Here is an 18,455-nt window from a genome sequence, read left to right as displayed (position 1 = left end):
AGAGGAAGTAATGGGACCAGAAGAGGAAGTTGACGGGGAAGTTCTAAATCCTGTAGAGGAAAGGATTTTTAGGGCCATTACTAAGTTTGGGAAAAGACCTACAATTGAAGTGGGTATATTTTTAGGAAATCTGAAACAAGATGAGTTGATCGATTGGATCAATGAACTGGAAGAATACTTTGAGTATGAGGATATAAGGGACCCAGATAGGGTTAAGTTTGCAAAGGCCAAACTGAAAGGCCATGCCAAAATTTGGTGGCAAGAGGTTCAACTAGAAAGACTTAGAAGAGGAAAGGAGAAGATCACAAGATGGGATCGCATGGTGGAAAAATTGAAGAAGCAGTTCATTCTTGTGGACTATGAGCTTGATCTGTTTAAGAAGATGCATGGGTTAAAGCAAGCAGGACGATCAGTCCAAGAATATACAGAGGAATTTTATTGACTCTTGATTAGAGCGGGGCATGCCAAAGAAAATAAGGAGAAGGTTGCTCGTTATATCAGTGGATTGAGACCTAGCATTCAAGAGGAATTAAGTCTAGTAAGAATGACTAGTGTTGAAGAGGCATACCAGTTTTCCCTACGAGTTGAAGAGAAGCTGAATAAAAGGTTTGAAGGAAGGCAAAGAGGGCATGGTCAAGGAGGAAGGGGAAGCGGTAGATCATCTGGAGGTTGCAATGAAACCCAAAAGAAAAATGAAGATGTGGGTACTAGCAGAAACCAGAGGAATGAGGGTTTCAACCGCTCCCATAATCAAGACTTTGGAAATCAAAGAGGAAGAGGTAGAGGACATGGAAAAGGAAGAGGAGGCTTCTGTGGTACCTATTTCCATTGTAATGAAGAAGGTCATCGTGCCTTTGAATGCCCTCAATGACAAGGAAGGACAGATAGGAGAACTGAGGGCCAAGCTAGGGTTGCTCATGTGGATGAGGATGCATAATCATCACATTCAGAGGATGCAGAAAGAGGAGAGACCTTGGTAAATGAAAGAGTCCTACTAAGTGGTGAAAATGAACCAAGATAGCGGAGGAGTTTGTTCCGTACCAGATGCAAGTGTGAGGATAAATGTTGTGATGTGATCATTGATGGTGGTAGCACTGATAACTTGGTATCATAAGAGATGGTCTCTAAGCTGAAGCTCAAGAGGGAGAAAAATCCCCAGCCCTATTGAATTTCTTGGGTAAAAGATGATCATAAGGTCCTGGTAAGTGAACAATGTTTAGTAAAATTCAAAATTGGGAGTTACCATGATGAAGTTCTCTGTGATGTTATTTCGATGGATGTTTTCCATCTATTGTTGGGTAGACCATGGCAGTTTGATAGACATGCAGTGCATGATGGACATGCAAACACATACTCTCTGACAAAGGATGGAGTTCACCACAAATTGAAGCCCATGAAAAAGGAAGGTGAAAAGGTATTTAGTAGTGCTAGGATTTGTGTTGTTGATGGAAGGAAGTTTTTAGATGGCATGAAACATCAGCATATGTGCTATGCTTTGATTCCTAGGAAAGATAAAGAAGGTAGTAGTGAAATACCATTTGAAGTTTCAGATTTACTAGGGGAGTTTGGAGATATTATCTCTGATAATGTTCCAGATGGATTTCCACCAGTAAGGCAAATCAGTCATCAGATAGATCTGATTCTAGGAGCTAGTTTTGCAAGCAAGGCTTCTCACAAGATGACTCCTACTAAAACAGAGGAGCTAAATAGACAGGTTCAGGAGCTGTTGAGGAAGGGCTTGATTTGAGAGAGCCTGAGTCCATGTTCAGTACCTGCAGTACTCACACCAAAGAAGGATGGAGAATGGAGGATGTGTACAGATTCTTGAGCTATAAATAGGATCACCATCAAGTACCAGTTTCCTTTGCCAAGGATGGATGATATTATGGACTGCTTGAGTGGAGCTCAGTACTTCACAAAGATAGATCTGAAGAGTGGTTATCACCAGATACGGATTCAAGAAGGAGATGAGTGGAAAAAATCCTTCAAGACCAAGGAGGGTCTTTATGAGTGGTTAGTCATGCCCTTTGGATTGACGAACGCCCCAAGCACCTTCATGCGGCTCATGAATGAGGTACTTAAGAAGTTCTTGGGAAAATTTGTTATTGTCTATTTGGATGATATTTTAATTTTCAGCAAGACTTTGGAAGAACCTTTATTGCATATTCATAGTGTCCTTGAAAGGCTAAGGGAAGAGAAACTGTTAATTAATATGAAGAAGTGTAACTTTGCAAAAAGGGAGTTAGTCTATTTGGGGTTTGTTATATCACCTGAAGGTCTCAAAATGGATTCGAAAAAGGTAAAAGCCATCTTGGAATGGCCTACTCCAAGGTCTGATATTGAGGTAAGATGATTTCATGGTTTGGTTAGTTTTTTACAGAAAGTTTATTAAGAATTTTAGTGGCATATGTGCACCCCTAACTGATACAATAAGAGGGGATAGAAAAGAGTTCAAATGGACTATAGCAGTTGCAAGAAGTTTTGAATTGCTGAAGAAGAAGGTAACAGAACAGCCTATGTTGGCACTTCCAAATTTTAGAAAAGTGTTCCAAGTGGATTGTGATGCTAGTGGTAGCGCTATTGGGGCTGTATTAAGCCAAGAAGGTAAGCCTATTGCATATGTTAGTGAAAAATTGAATGATGCAAAGAAGAAGTATTCTATTTATGATCAAGAATTCTATGTAATAGTTCAGGCCTTAAAGAAATGGAGGCATTATTTATTGCCAAAGGAATTTGTTTTGTATACTGATCATCAAGCATTACAGTACCTAAATAGCCAAGGTAAATTGAATCAGAGGCATATGAAGTGGGTAGAATTCTTGCAGAGTTATATATTTGTGTTGAAGCATAGAAGTAGAAAATCTAACAGGGTTACAGATGCACTAAGTAGGAGACAGTCACTACTTACAGTAATGCAGGTTGAAGTAGTTGGGTTTGATGAGCTCAAGAATTTGTACCCTGAGGATCCTGATTTTGCTGAAGCATGGAAAGCTTGTAAAGAATCTATTGTTGTAGATGGAACCAAGTGGTTAGACTATTTGATTCAGGATGGCATGTTGTTCAAAGGTAGTCAATTATGCATTCCAAGGAGTTCCATGAGAGAAAATCTGATTAAGGAGAAACACAGTGGAGGGATGGCAGGACATTTTGGTCGAGATAAGACCATTGCCATTCTTAGAGAACATTATTTTTGGCCTCAAATTTCACAGGATGTAAAGAAGTTTGTACAAAGTTGGCAGGTTTGTCAAGTTGCCAAGGGGTTTAGTCACAATACTGGTCTATATCAGCCATTGCCTATTCCATCAAAGCCATGGGAGGACATAAGTATGGATTTTGTTCTTGGATTGCCAAGGACACAAAGGGGTAATGACTTAGTATTCGTGGTGGTTGATAGGTTCTCCAAAATGGCACATTTCATTCCATGCCACAAAACTCATGATGTTGTCCATATTGCAGACTTGTTTTTCAAAGAGGTGGTAAGACTACATGGTCTTCCAAGGAGTATAGTTTCTGATAGAGATACTAAATTTGTGGGGTATTTCTGGAGGACATTGTGGAAAAAGCTGAGAACAGACTTGAAATTCAGTTCCACGCATCACCCACAAACTGACGGCCAAACAGAAGTGGTAAACAGAAGTCTGGACAATTTGTTGAGATGATTAGTTGGGGATAAGCCCAAGGGATGGGATTTGATTCTACCACAAGTAGAGTTTTCTTACAATAACTCTATAAATAGGAGTACTGGAAAATTACCATTCCAAATTTTATATGGGAATAGCCCAAGGACTGCACCAGAATTGAGGAAGATAGAACAAGGGGAGAGGACAAGTGCTGAAGCTGAGGAATTTGCTGAACATATCAAGCGTCTACATGAGGAGGTTCAAGCACACATTACCAAGATGAATCAAGAGTATAAAGCTAGGGCTGATCAAAGGAGAAGACATAAGGAATTCCAAGTAGGAGATGTAGTCATGGTGCACTTATGAAAAGAAAGATTTCCAGTTGGTACTTACAACAAGCTGAAAATGAAGAAATTTGGCCCCTACAAAATTCTGAAGAAACATGACTCAAGAAATGCATATGAGGTGGAGCTACCAGAACATATTCACATTTCTCCCATCTTCAACATTGCATATTTAACAGAATGTCATGATGATGGTGCAGATGAGGAGCTGGTTTTAGAGCCATGTCCAATTCCTGCTTCTAAGAAGGAGGAGATAGAAGACATTCTAGACCATCATGTGGGTAGGAGTACCAGAAACAGGTAGTATGAAGAATATTTGGTCAAATGGAAAGGACGGCTGATCGAGGACTCAACTTGGATTTCAGTAGCTGAGGTTTCCCATTTGGGATTTCCTCTACCATCCATAAAGTGACAGGGTCACTTTTCAATCTACCCTGGGTGTCTGATGCAGGAGCATCCAGAGGTATAAGGGCAATCCTGTGTCACCCAAAAAAATACTTAGACTTAATTTCTATTTCATGTCTTTACATTTTTGGATACCCATTTGGCTCAAATAAAGGTTCCAACTCTCATAGTTCAACTATCAGTGCGTTTGAAAATCCTAAAAAAATAGGAGCATGTATTTGGGCCATCATTTCGGTAAACTAGAAGGTGTGAATTGGCCAGATGAATGTAATCATGATTTAAATCATTCTAGAAAAAGAATCAAGTCAATAGGCCCCACGGTTTGAAAGTTATTGCAGTTTCTCAGGTTTTGGAGACCTCCTAAGAATGCTTCAAAGTCAGGTTTGGGGCATTAAATGACCTCAAAAAGGGTCAAAACATGGGAGACAAGCAAAGCTTTTCCATAGGGCTATAGAGCACTTTGAGAGCTTTCTAAAAATGTAAATGGTTCATCAATCAGAGCTACGGTTCAAAAGTTATGCCTCTCGAAAGTTCAGTTATCGTTTCTGGATTCTTCTAGATTTGCACCGACTTCTAACGTAGCTCCTAGAACCTTCTATTTCATCGGTGGATGCCTACTAGCACTTTCTAGAATGTACTCCTAGTCCTTAACCCTCCGAGGTCTATTTAAGTAGATTTCTGGCATTGTAAAAGGCAGTTCAGAGTGGAGTTTGAGAGGAGGTGCTAAAAGGAGAAATATTCTCCAGATTTATGCTATTGTAAGCCCTTAGGTCATGTTTTGAAGTTTATTTTCTTTGCACTATTTGTACTAGCTTATTCTCTCAGTTAATATAATTTTCATTTTTCTGTTGGTTCCATTCTATTCTTGGGTTGTGTCCCCATCAATTAAGATGTCTTAGAGAAGAGAGATTCCTAGGTTAAACTAAGACAACTTTGTAGCATAGCAAGAAATTGTGAGATTACATTTGGCAACTATTAGTGATTAAAGTTGTAAGTATCTTGATACTAAATACAAGACTCCTACTAGAAAATTATCAATTGAAGACATTGTTGAAAAGAAAAATCATATCATGATTATTGATATTGCATCTACTCTTAGTTATGTTGATTTTGATGAAGTAAAAGAATGCACTACAACTCATGTAATGTGGATCAAATTGAAAAACATTTATGGAGGAGATGAAAATGTAAGAAGAGCTAAAGTAAAAAGTCTTAGAGGTCAATTTGATTAGATGAATTATAGAAGATGAAAATGTTGCAAGATATGTGGAAAGAATCAAAGCAAGTGTGACCAAAATCAAAGCATTTGGAGGAGGCATTGATGACAAAATAGTTGTAAGTAAGAGACTCGAAACTCTTCTTCCTATTTATGTAATTAGAGTGTTTTATATTCAAGAGATGAGATGTGATCCAAACAACAAAATAACTTTGGATGCTCTAGTTGGAAGATTGACAGCTTTTGATTTGGATAACTATAATAACTATGTTCCTAGCTCCAAAGATATTGAGTTTGCATTTGAATCCAAACTCTCACTCAAGAAAAAGAATAAGAAATCAAAGGCCAATCAATCAAGAAGTGAAGAAGAAAAAGAAAATTCTAATAGTGATCTTGAAGTTGTTGAAGTGCTACTTACAAGGAAATATTCCAAAGGTAGAGGAAAGTACAAAGGTAAAATTCCTCTAATACATTTTTCTTGTGAAGAAGTTGGGTCACATTGTTAAAAGATGCCCAAATAAAGAAAACAAGGATGAGAAGAAAGGAAATAATTACAAAGGCAAGAAGGAATTCATAAATTACAAAAACTACAAGGACAAAGGAAAGAAATTATTGCTAAAGATTATGATAACAGTGAAGATGAAATGGTATATATTCCAATAAAAGATGAATCTAATGATGAAGGAGATAAGATGGCACTTATCTCTCATGTTAGCAAAAATGATACATGGATTATTGACAATGGCTACTCTCATCATATGACTAGAGACAAAATAGAGGTTGAGCACATGGAATATTCTGATGGTGGTAGTGTGAGATTTGGAAACAATGAACCTCGTTGCATAAAATGAAAAGGATGTGTCTATTTGACCAAAGAACTTATATGTGATAATGGTTGTTGGGTTGAAGGACTAAAGCATAATCTACTAACTGTGGCATAGTTGAATAACATTGGATTAAAGGTAGAATTCATGGATGGACTAACCAAAATGGTGGATGGAAAAGGAAATCTAGTTGGATCTAGCAAGCAAACAAAAGGTAACCAATTCTATATAGATCTCAGTGAAAGTTCATGTTTTATTGCTCAAGTAGAAGAAAGTTGGTTATGGCACAAAAAATTATGTCATGTAAACTTTGATAACCTAGTTAAGATAAGCAAATATAGAATAGTAAGAGGTATTCCTAGCTTAAGAAAACTAGGTATGGGTCTATACAAAAATTGTCAAATTGGTAAGATGGGAAAGACTAGTTTCAAAAGAAAGAACTATTATTTTGAAGAAGTCTTAAAGCTTGTGCACATAGACTTATTTAGACCTATTGGAATTGAGAGTTATAGTGGAGAAAATTTTTTCATTCTTTTTGTTGATGACTATTCTAGAATGATGACTATAATGTATCTAAAAGAACAATTAGAAGCTTGTTAGAAATTCAAGTGGTATTTGGCAAGAGTAGAAAAAGAAACTATAAAGAAGTTGAAAAGTTTAAGATTAGAAAGAGGTGGTGAATTCATCTCCAAGGAATTCAATGAATTCTACATTGAAAAAGGAATCAAAAGACAAGTATCATCCCTTGGTACACCTCAGTAGAATGGTATACTTGAAAGAAGGAAAAGTTCTATCATGGATTGTGCAAGAACATTGATGATAGAAAAGAATGTTGCAATCAAATACTAGAAGGAAACAATTAGCACTAGAGTGCATACCTGAATAAAGTAAAACTGAAGAAAGACTCAAATTAAACTCCTTATGAACTATGGTGTTGGGACTAAAAATTGCATGGTAGATTTTGAGTACCATTGAGAAATTGAGCCCTATAAATGCCCATAAATGCATATGTACCTAGTTGTACCTTTGAGCCTCGTGAGGTGTTTAATGTTTCTAACACCTTTCATTCAGCATGTCCACATGTTCCATGAAGTTAAATTGATGTTTTGAGTCATTTGGGGAAGTCCTCCTTTGAGCAATTGTCATTTTTGCATTTTCACCTAAGTGTCAAATAGTGACAGGAGGTCATATTTGCATCTAAAAATATTGCATCCAGAAATGTTTCATGACCCACCACTTTGGGAGTATCTAGCATCCATATCTAAGAGCCTATGTTTCAAATTTTGAGTCATTTTAAATCTGTTTGACTAGGTTTTGAGTCCCTCAAAGTTGGTCATTTACTATTTTCATACTGATGCACTTTCAACATAATTCTGGGAAGCCTTATTTGACCTATAATAATTTTGACCCAGTTGACCCAATTACTAAATTTCCTTTTGTGTTTTATTATAGACATTAGAGACTTTTTATGTTTCAAGTTTCAGCTCATGACAGATCTATTTGATTAGTTTTCAAACACGATTCCAAATGCAATTTCTAAAGTTTTACTGGTATAAATAAATGCAGATTGTTTGGTACCCTTGTTTGGGATGTTATAACTCCTAATTTTTTGATACGTGAGATCGAATGGATTGTACCACTATGTTGTCCTCAAAAAATACTTTAAGTGTGCTAGTTTGCAAGTCTTGACAAATCCGTCTGCCCACTTTTCCAAGTCAATTCCATTTGTAAAAATTGCTTTTTAGACATTGTTTTCAATCTGCAAAATTCGAGTAGCCTACTTTGATTGCTCACCATTTGCGCCCAGTTATTCATAATGAGCCCAAATCTTAGATTTACATTCACCTCATGATAGTGAACCAATGCCCTAGTTTTTGTTCTCCCAAGTGTCAGTTTACCTAGTTGTTGAATTTGAATCCAAACCAAGTTTATGGATTTCTGACATGTTTTCTTGCAAGTAATTCTAAGAAGGCAAGTTTGATAGCGAATATATTTTGACCCAAAATTATTCATGAGATGAGATTTGATAGGGTGCACATGTACAGAATAGAGAATCAGTGGGTCAGATTTCATAGCCCGGTCAGGTGTTTGGTTAAATTTTTAAGGTCAGTCAAAGGACCTCCTGATGCAAAATTGACAATTTTCCAAATGATGTCAAATGAGTTTTCAAAATTGTTTTCAGTGATGAAACTTGATTTTAATTAGTTCGAGATGATCAATAGATCAATTTAGCATTTCAATTGCCCAAAACTAATTTTTTTTAAGCTAGACCCACTTTAGGGTCCAACTCAATTACACTAGATTGACATGAACATTGTGAGGTTTTTATGATTTTCTAAGGGGAATTTTATAATGATGATGATTGGTAAAGACATAATGATTGTGCACCAATCATCATTTAGAAATCAAAATATTCTATGAGAAAAATGAAGGAGCAGTGTTCTCAGATAAGTGAGGACCATGTCAAAAGCAATGGGTGAGATAACAGTTTTATTCATTTGGCATCACATGTTTGAATATTCATGCACACATGTTCTTCTTGTTCAATCCCTTTGAGAGTTTGGGTGTTCAATGCCTTTATCTAGACTCAAAGTCTTTTATCAGTGGTCTTCATGGCAGATTTGTGTGGGAGCAGCTCATTTTAGGCCCTATGGATGTGTCTTCATATCAAGTGCATGGAGTTGGGAATCTCAAAGCAACTATGACTCCACATTGAAAGAAAAGATGGTCTATACAAATAAAAAAAACCATAAACAATAGCAATTAGAAAAGGGCAGAACGCCAAAGACAAGCAGTTGGCATGTTTAAAAAAAAAAGAGCCTACAACAATAAAGGATAGTTCAGGCAAAGAAAACATGCAAGTTCTTGAGGAGGAGAATCTGTGATTTTAAAGGGAAGTAACATGAGTAGCTAGAAAATGCCAAATAAAATTTAGAAGTCACCAGTTAAAGCCAAAAGCAACTCCACACATAAAAGCCATAAAAGGGGGCAACATAACAAGCAAGAAGATGCCATTTAGGAGAAGAACACGCCTCATAAATAAAGAAAGATCCCATGTTTAAAGGGAACCCTATAGCATTAAAAGGAGAATTCACACCTTTTAAAGTAAGAAGCAACCTCTCAATGCATGGAAAGACCAGACCATTTTCCCATGCTAGGTAGAGGCATTTGCTAGTAGAGTCAACACATAAAAAAGGAGGGGCATTCAAGTTTTGTGAATAGTCGTGTCTTTTGTAACAAAAGTCAACGCATGTGAAAAAAAGAAGCATGCAAGCCACAACAGATTTAACTGAAATGTCCACGCTGAAAAGAAGAACACACCAAAAAGAAGGGTGCAGGTAGGGGTGAGGGCAGTTTGTGCAAGGATGGAGAATGTGAATCAAATGGAATCTTCCAATGCCTTATAACAGAAAGCCACAGCTTTTTTATAGGACACCCTACGATAGTTAAAATGAAGACCTAGGTGTGAGGAATGAAAAGAAAACCATAGTCAAAGCATCAAGCAATTTAAAGTGAAACTCACGCCAAGAACAATCAAAGTAGGCAAATAATTGAAAGAGGAAGCCATGAGAAATCTACTCGTTAACAAAGGAGACATTCGTCAGAAGAAGGGGATTTGTTTTATCCCACATATGTTGTGATGGAGGTACTTTTAGTTTTTAAATAGTAATGCACACACAAAGCTTGTTGTCTCAAGGACAGAGGCTTTTTGAAAGTCGTTGGTTACAAGGTGGAGCCCCTATCGATGATGACAGTTGGAGGAAGGTAAATGCATTATTTTAAATGAAAATGAAATAATGATGACATGGCAGGTTTAGAGATAGTGAACGAGATCGCGCCATGTGTCTCAATCGTGCACTGGGTGCGAGCCCGCAATATGAAGTTTCCCAGAGGATAAAAGTGCAAGCATGGAGAAAATTGACATGTGGCAAGAGGGTCCTATGTGTAATGAGTTGGTATAAATCAAGAGTAGTTTGAGATGGATGCATAGGATGCTGCCACATGTCCAATCTAACAATTAATGCATGCCCACATTTTGAAGATGCTCGTTAGATAAATATTGCAGGTATGTGAGATATTGACATGTGGCAAAGTGGGTTGTATGTGTGATGAGGTGGTGCTAACATGGTGAATGATGCAGATCGAGTAGCCAATCAGACAATGCCACATGGCACGAGGTCAACAGAGGGTTGACCATGAATTTGAGTGCAGAAGGAAAGATAAAATATCTTTTTAAATGTTGAATTTAATATATTTTCTCAGAAGTGTACGTCAGGACTTTTAAATTCAAAAGGGGCATTTTCTCTAAAGTTTTAACTTTAGATTAATTTTTTTTTTTCAAAATTTAAAATATTGAAGTTGCAAACCTAAGCTTTGTAACAAGGGCATTTTTCAAACTGGCTTTTAGGGGGTTTCTAGTAGGCTAAATATGTGATGTTATATATTGCCAGAACTAGGAGAAACTAATTTTTTTGATTATGGAGTTATTTTCTGCATATGAAGTAGTGTATTCAAGCTATAGGAGGTTTCTTTTAGATTCATAACTTGCAATTGTATTCTAGTTTTGAAGTTCAAAACTAATTTTCTGGCACGATAATGAGTAAAATGTGGGTAAAAGATGGTAAAAATGAAAGTAGGGTCAATTTTAATCACTTATACTCAAGTTTAAACCCAAATTTTACCAAGCATCCCATGAGGGATTCAAAATTTTGGCAAATAGAATGGTTTTCATCATTGAAAAGGAGATTTTCAAGTTAGATATAGAATACTGATGAAAACCAAATTAGATCAAAGGGGAGAGAGATTAGAGAGAGCCTTTTCATGGCAAAAAGAGGGAATTTCAAGTGGACACATGTCAAATGCAGAGCAAATCTAGGAATTCTTTCTTCCTATATCTTTCTCATTCTTTCTCTTCGTAAGGGTTCTAGTTTTTGTGACTAAGAAACCAAAGGGTTCCAATTTTGAAAAGAAAATTACTCACTACTGAGACACCATTCTTCAAAAATTTCTTCTTATATTGAAAAACATTTATGTTCTAATGCAAATAGTTTAGATTTGTTAGGTGATTTGTGAGTTAGTTTCTATACATCTTTCATCTTTCATGTATTTGGTTTCAAGGAAAACAAATAAAGAGTAGTAAAGGGATTTAAATTTAGTTTGAATCATGTCTCCTATTTGTGGATCTATAATCTCTTCTAGTTTGTGAACAAAGAGCATAAACTAGGTTGCATTTTGTTTAGAAGTGTATGTGATTGAAGTGTCTTGCTGAAGGAACAAAGAACCATGTAATTGCTTGATGTTTATCATAGGGTTTGCAGATTTCATGATAGGATAGTCTAAGCATGGGATTCATTTTGATGCAGATGTCTTTTCATAAGGTGAAAGATAGATCAAGGATCTTGATGTAGAAATATATCTAAGATTTCCAAAAGATGTATGGTTGTAATTCATTTAATTTCCCAATAGATAAGGCACTGATCAGAGATAGGATCATAAGGTCTTGTTGCTTATACTCTGGTCTTACTAGTATCAACATTATTAATCAAACACTTTTCCCATTTCATGTTGAAGAGCTTCAATAGAATGTCCTCACTCAGCTTATGAATGTCATGCATTTGCATTTAGCTACTATAGATTTGTTTCATTACATAAGTTATCAGGAGAAATAAGGTTTAAATCTACTTTGAATAGATTTAGGAGTATGTTTTTGCACTAGTACCATATTGATTGAGTCTAAGGTCCACCCGCCTAGGTCTTGCAAAGCCTAAAGTAGAAGAAGGGTCAAGCCTTATAGTTGGCCTACTGTCTAAAAGGATATGTCAAAAATGGGAGTTAGCTACCCCTAGATGTGTCATATTCTCATCGGGGTAATTGAAAATCTACAACATTTTCAATCACCAAAAAAATGGTGACTCTACCAGGGACTATATTGAATTTGAGTGATAGACAAACCTTGAGAATTTAAAAAGAGATTCAATACAATAGGAGAAGTGCATGAAAAATTTGCAAGAGTAAGTTCTCTAATGTGTTTTTCTAGTTTTCTTACTTAAATGTCATGCACCCTAGTGATGCTTTGTTTAGGACAGTAGTATATTTGAAGGATTGAGTACAAATTGTGTTGCTCCTAAGTTTTATGATTCAATCACTTTAGTTAGTTTGGTTTTCAAAATACTATTGTAAATTCAGAGTCATAATTGTTTTAAAGATGTTTCTCTCTTTGAAGTTTTTAAAGATTTGCACATCCTATAAGTTGAAAGTTCAATTCAGATTTGTCATGTTACAAATCATGTTGTAAAAATATTTCTCACAATTGTGAGTGGTGATTCTATAAAGGATCTTTGTACCAGTGTAGGTGAGTTAATATATAAGTGCTTTCAAAGATTTTTCAGCTTGGTAATGTAGATCTGAAAGTTAAGTTTTAGACAAGAAGAGAGATATATGAATTCTTGACCAATGAGTTTTAAAGTGTTGATTGATTTGTTTTCATAAGAAATTTGAATTGTTAAAGTGAATCATAGTAGTGATTTCATTTTGTTCTCCTCAAAGAGGTGGTGGCTCTATGAAGTTTAACCAGTGGTATAAAAGGATTTTTAGTCTTGCACCTATGCCAAATCAGGAGATCAAAGTTCAGCATTAGCACTTGAGGTATTTTGATTTTCATGTTTCTTTTCATGAAGGTCAAGTGTTTAAAAGGGTTTCCTTTATTCAGTGATGTTCAACACTAGAGAGAAGAGGTAGAAGTTTTACTTTATAATGGAGTCAGATCTCAGATCTGAGATTAGTTTGCCAAATTTTGGAAGTTTAGAAACTGTGAGCAATAATATTGTTATGTTGAATAAAATGATCTACAAAAGGATTTTCAGTCTTATAAGAATTGAGGGAGGAAGTATTCAAGGTTTAAGTGTCAAAAAATGGTACTTAAGGTTTAAATCAATGATCAAAAAGATGTCTTTTCATTGTAGACCTGAGGAATCTTCCTTGCCTCGTGTTTTCCTTGATGTTCTAGTGCCTAATTCAATCAACTGGTCAATACCTATAAGATTACAAAAGATTTTACAAATTGAAAGATTTATTGAAGAGATGGAAAATGATGATTATAGGTTTCATGTTATCTCTTCTAATGATAATGAGTGTGCTGAAAGCTAAGGTAGCAATGAATATAATGAATCCGTATATAAAGGTGATTTTTCTTCTGAGTGTGAAGAGAAGGATTCAAACGTTAATGAATTAGGTAATAGCAATCACCATGAGGAAGATGGATATGATAGAGAAAACAAATTTTGTTATAGTAAATATGAAGTTGAAGAAAGTTGTAACAACAATAGATCTAGTGATTTCCATGATAAGAAAGAATGTCATAATAATGTTGATTTTTCATATTGTTACACTAATGATCTTGCTGTTGTAAGTTTTTCATGTTGTCTAGATGGTAATCACAGTCGGGAGAAGATTTGTGAGGAAATCTTCTTGAGCTCTGATGAAATCTCAGGTTTGTTGGCTCGTGAGTTTGAAAAGCATGTAAGTGTTTCTAGGATCTTCATATTTTCTCTCATATTACTTTCTCATTCAGTCAAATCAATTCCCCAAAGTTTGATGTGGAAAATGAAGTAAAACCTAGACAATCTTTGTTAGACTTTGGAGGTGTATATAACAGTACCTCAAATGTTTTTGCACATGATGATTTGTCAGATGCTGAGCACATTAGTGAAGGGAAGTGTAATGTTGTTTCAAATTCTCTGCATGCTAGTTATGCTGCAATATCTTTTGATGTTTCATGTGATGAAGAGGAAAACAATGAAAGTTGTCAATTAGGTTATAGATTCTCTTTATATACTGATAAGTCTTCTAAAGATAAGTTCAAGATTCATTCTAACATTCAATTAGATGAAGAAAATGATTGTAATTAGCATAGCTTAGATCAGTACTTTCAAAATGATTTCTTGTGCTTGGTAACTAATCAGTTATTGGAAGAATGTAAAGAGGTTTCAGTGAATGATAAATTTGATGTAATGAATGACATGACTTCAAGTAGGCAACAATCAGATTTCACATACTCTTTGCAGCTGAAGGCACAAGGTGAGTTGCAAGTTTTTGGTATATGCAACTTGGTGAATGGTGTAGAATATGAAGTTTTTGTGTTTCCAATCAGCATGCACGAATCCTTATTGGATTTTGATTCTTAGTTTAGATTATCTAATTATAAGCACAATGATTTTTTTTCTCATAAAGAGCATGAAGTAAAAGCTAATTCTGATGTATGTATGCATTATGAGAATGAAGGAAGTTGTTTTGTTTTGCCAAGTAATTTGTTTCAAGATGCTGATCTAATTGGTAAAACTAATAGAAGAGATATTTTTAGTTTACCTCATGAAATTTCAAAGGAGAATCAATTTTTTGACAGAGGTGAGAAAGTTTGATGGCCCAGGGTCATCATGTGTACATAGTAGGAGGTAGTTGTTTCTTGTTTTCAATAAAGTTGTTTGGGGAGAGTTTTTGAAGTTTTGTGAGTGGTCTACTTCTTCTAGAGATCTAAATCCTTGTCATGTATGCAAAGGAAATGCATCCCCAAATAGAGCCACTGTTGGGACTAAAAATTGCATGGTCAATTTTGAGTACCATTGAGAAATTGAGCCCTATAAATGCCCATAAATGCATATGTACCCGACTGTACCTTTGAGCCCTGTGAGGTGTTTAATGTTTCCAACACCTTCAATTCAACATGTCCACATGTTCCATGAAGTTAAACTAATGTTTTGAGTCATTTTGTGAAGTCCTCTTTTGAGCAATTGTCATTTCTAAATTTTCACCTAAATGTCAAACAGTGACAGGAGGTCATGTTTGCATCTAAAAATCTTGCACCCAGAAATGTGTCATGACCCACCACTTTGGGAGTATCTAGTTTCCATATCTGAGAGCCTATGTTTTAGATTTTAAGTTTTTTCAAATCCGTTTGACTAGGTTTTGAATCCCTTAAATTTGGTCATTTACTATTTTCATGCTGATGCACTTTGCACATAATTCTGGGAAGCCCTATTTGACCTATAATAATTTTGACCCAGTTGACCCAATTGCTAAATTTCCTTTCTCGTTGCATTGTAGATGTCAAAGACTTGTTATGTTTCAAGTTTAAGCTCATGAAAACTCCATTTGATTAGTTTTCAAACATGATTCCAATTGCAATTTCTAAAGTTTTATTAGTGTCAAGAAATGTAGAATGTTTGGCACCCCTATTCGGGATGTTATAACTCCTAATCCATGATAAGTGACATCAAATGGATTGTACCACTGTGTTGTCCTCTTAAAATACTTTAAGTGTGCCTATTTGCAAGTCTTGACGAATCTGTCTGCCCACTTTTCTAGGTCAATTCCATTTGCAAAAATTGCTTTTCAGACATTGTTTTCAATCTACAAAATCCAAGTACCCTACTTTGACCGCTTGCCATTTGTAACCAGTCATTCATCATGAGCCCAAATCTCAAATTTATATTCACCTTAGGATAGTGTACCAATGCCCCATTTTTCATTCTCCCAAGTGTCAATTTACCTAGTTTTTGAAGCTGAATCCAAACCCAGTTTATGGTTTTTTGACATGTTTTCTTCTAGATAATTTTGAGAAGGCAACTTTGACAGTGAATATCTTTTGACCCTCAATTCTTCATGAGACAAGATTCGACAGGGTTCAAGTGTGTGGAACAAAGAATTAGTGGGTTAGATTTCAAAGCCTGGTCAGTTGTTTGGGTCAATTTTTAAGGCCAGTCAAAGGACCTCCTAATGCAAAATGGACAATTTGTTGAATGTTGTCAAATGAGTTTTCAAATTTTTTTTGAATGATCAAACTTGATTTTAATCAGTTTGAGATGATCAATAGATCAGTTTAGCATTTCAGTTGCCCAGAAATGAAAAAAAAAAATTTACCTAGACCCACTTTAGGGTCTGACTAAATTACATCAGATTGACATGAACACTGTGAGGTTTTTATGATGTTCTAAGGGGAAGTTTATAATAATGATGATTTGTAAAAATTATTGTGGACCAATTACCATTTAGAAATCAAAATATTCTATGAGAAAAATGGAGTAGTGTTCTCAAATAAGTGAGGGCCGAGTCAAAAGCAATGGGTGAGATAACAGTTGTATTCATTTGGCACCATGGGTTTGAATATTCATGCACACATGTTCTTCTTGTCCAATCCCCTCGAGAGTTTGGGTGTTCACTGCCTCTATCTAGACCCAAAGTCTTTTATTAGTGGTCTTCATGGCAGATTTGTTTGGGAGCGGCTCATTTTAGGCCCCATGGCTATGTCTTCATATCAAGCACATGGAGTTGGGAATCTCAAAGCAACCCTAACTCCACATTGAAAGAAAAGATGGTCTGCACAAATTTTTAAAAAACCACAAACAATACCAATTAGAAAAGGGTAGAACACCAAAGACAAGTAGTCAACATGTTTTAAAAAAAAGAGCCCACAACAATAAAGGATAGTTCAGGCGAAGCAAACATGCAAGTTCTTGAGGAGGAGAACCTTTGGTTTTAAAGGGAAGTGGCATAAGCAACCAGAAAATGCCAAATAAAATTTAGAAGTTGCTAATTAAAGCCAAAAGTAGCTCCATGCATAAAAGCCATAAAAGGGGACAACATAATAGGCAAGAAGATGAAAGTTAGGAGAAGAACAAGCCTCATGAATAAAGAGAGATCCCATGTTTAAAAGGAACCCCGCAGCATTAAAAGGATTATTCACACATTTTAAAGTAAGAAGAAACCTCCCAACTCATGGAAAGACCAAACCACAATCCCATGCCATGTAGAGGCATTTGCAAGCACAGTCAGCACATAGAAAAGGAGGGACATCCATGTTTTGTGAATAGAAGCATCTTTTGTAACAATAGTCAATGCATGTGAAAAACAGAAGCATGCAAGCCATAGAAAATTTACCAGAAATGTCCATGTTGAAAAGAAGAACACACCAAAAAGAAGGGTGCAAGTAGGCATGAGGGCAGTTTACACAAGGATAGAGAATGCCCATCAAATGGACTCTACCAACGCCTTATAACATAAAGCCACAACTTTTTTATAAAACATCTTGTGGTAGTTAAAATGAAGACCCAGGCGTGAGGAATGAAAAGTAAACCACAGTCAAAGCATCAAGCAATTTAAAGTGAAACTCATGCCAAGAACAATCAAAGCAGGAAAATAATTGGAAGAAGATCAAGCTATGAGCAATCCACACGTGAACAAAGGAGACATTTATAGGTAGAAGGGGAATTTTTTTATCCCACATATGTTGTGATGGAGGTACTTTTAGTTTTTAAATAGTATTGCACACACAAAGCTTATTGTCTCAAGAACAAATGTTTTTTGAAAGTTGCTGGTCACAAGGCGGGGCCCCCATCAATGATGACAGTTGGAGGAAGGTAAATGCATAATTTTAAAAGAAAATGCAATAATGATGACATGGAAGGTTTAGAGGTAATGAACGAGATCGTGCCACATGTCTCAATCGTGCGGCGGGCGCAAGCCTGCAAGATGAAGTTGCCTAGAGGATAAAAAGTGTTGGCATGCAAAAAATTACACGTGGCAAGAGGGTCCCGCACATGATGAGTTCGAGATGGATGCACAGGATGCTGTCATGTGTCCAATCTAACAATCAGCACATACCTGTATTTCAAAGATGCTCGCTAGATAAATATTGTGGGTATGCGAGATATTGACATGTGGCAAAGCAGGTCCCATGTGTGATGAGGTGGTGCTGACATGGAAAATGATGTAGATCGAGTAGCCAATCAAACAATGCCCCATTGTGTGAGGTCAACGGAGGGTTGACCAAAACTTTAAGTGTAGAAGGAAAAATAAAATATCTTTTTAAATGTTGAATTTAATATATTTTCTCAAAAGTGCACGCTAGGACTTTTAAATTCAAAAGGGGCATTTTCTCTAAAGTTTTAACTTTAGATTAATTTAAATTTTTCAAAATTTAAATTGTTGAAGTTGCAAACTTGAGCTTTGTAATAGGTGGGTCATTTTTCAAACTGGCCTTTGGGGGTTTCTG

The 18,455-nt window shown here is 35.9% G+C and overlaps 1 pseudogene; it reads left to right on the top strand.

Annotated features, from left to right (window-relative positions):
• Positions 1–1,483: 1,483 nt before the first annotated feature.
• The window catches only part of LOC149570659 (vacuolar-sorting receptor 1 pseudogene), a 36,168-nt pseudogene continuing 19,196 nt past the window's right edge, over positions 1,484–18,455 (top strand).

Source organism: Cupressus sempervirens, chromosome 3 (assembly GCF_028749045.1).
Source record: "Cupressus sempervirens isolate cs-2001-9-10 chromosome 3, ASM2874904v1, whole genome shotgun sequence".
In the NCBI taxonomy this organism is placed as follows: Eukaryota; Viridiplantae; Streptophyta; class Pinopsida; order Cupressales; family Cupressaceae; genus Cupressus; species Cupressus sempervirens.
This window is presented reverse-complemented; position numbering and strand designations above follow the sequence as displayed.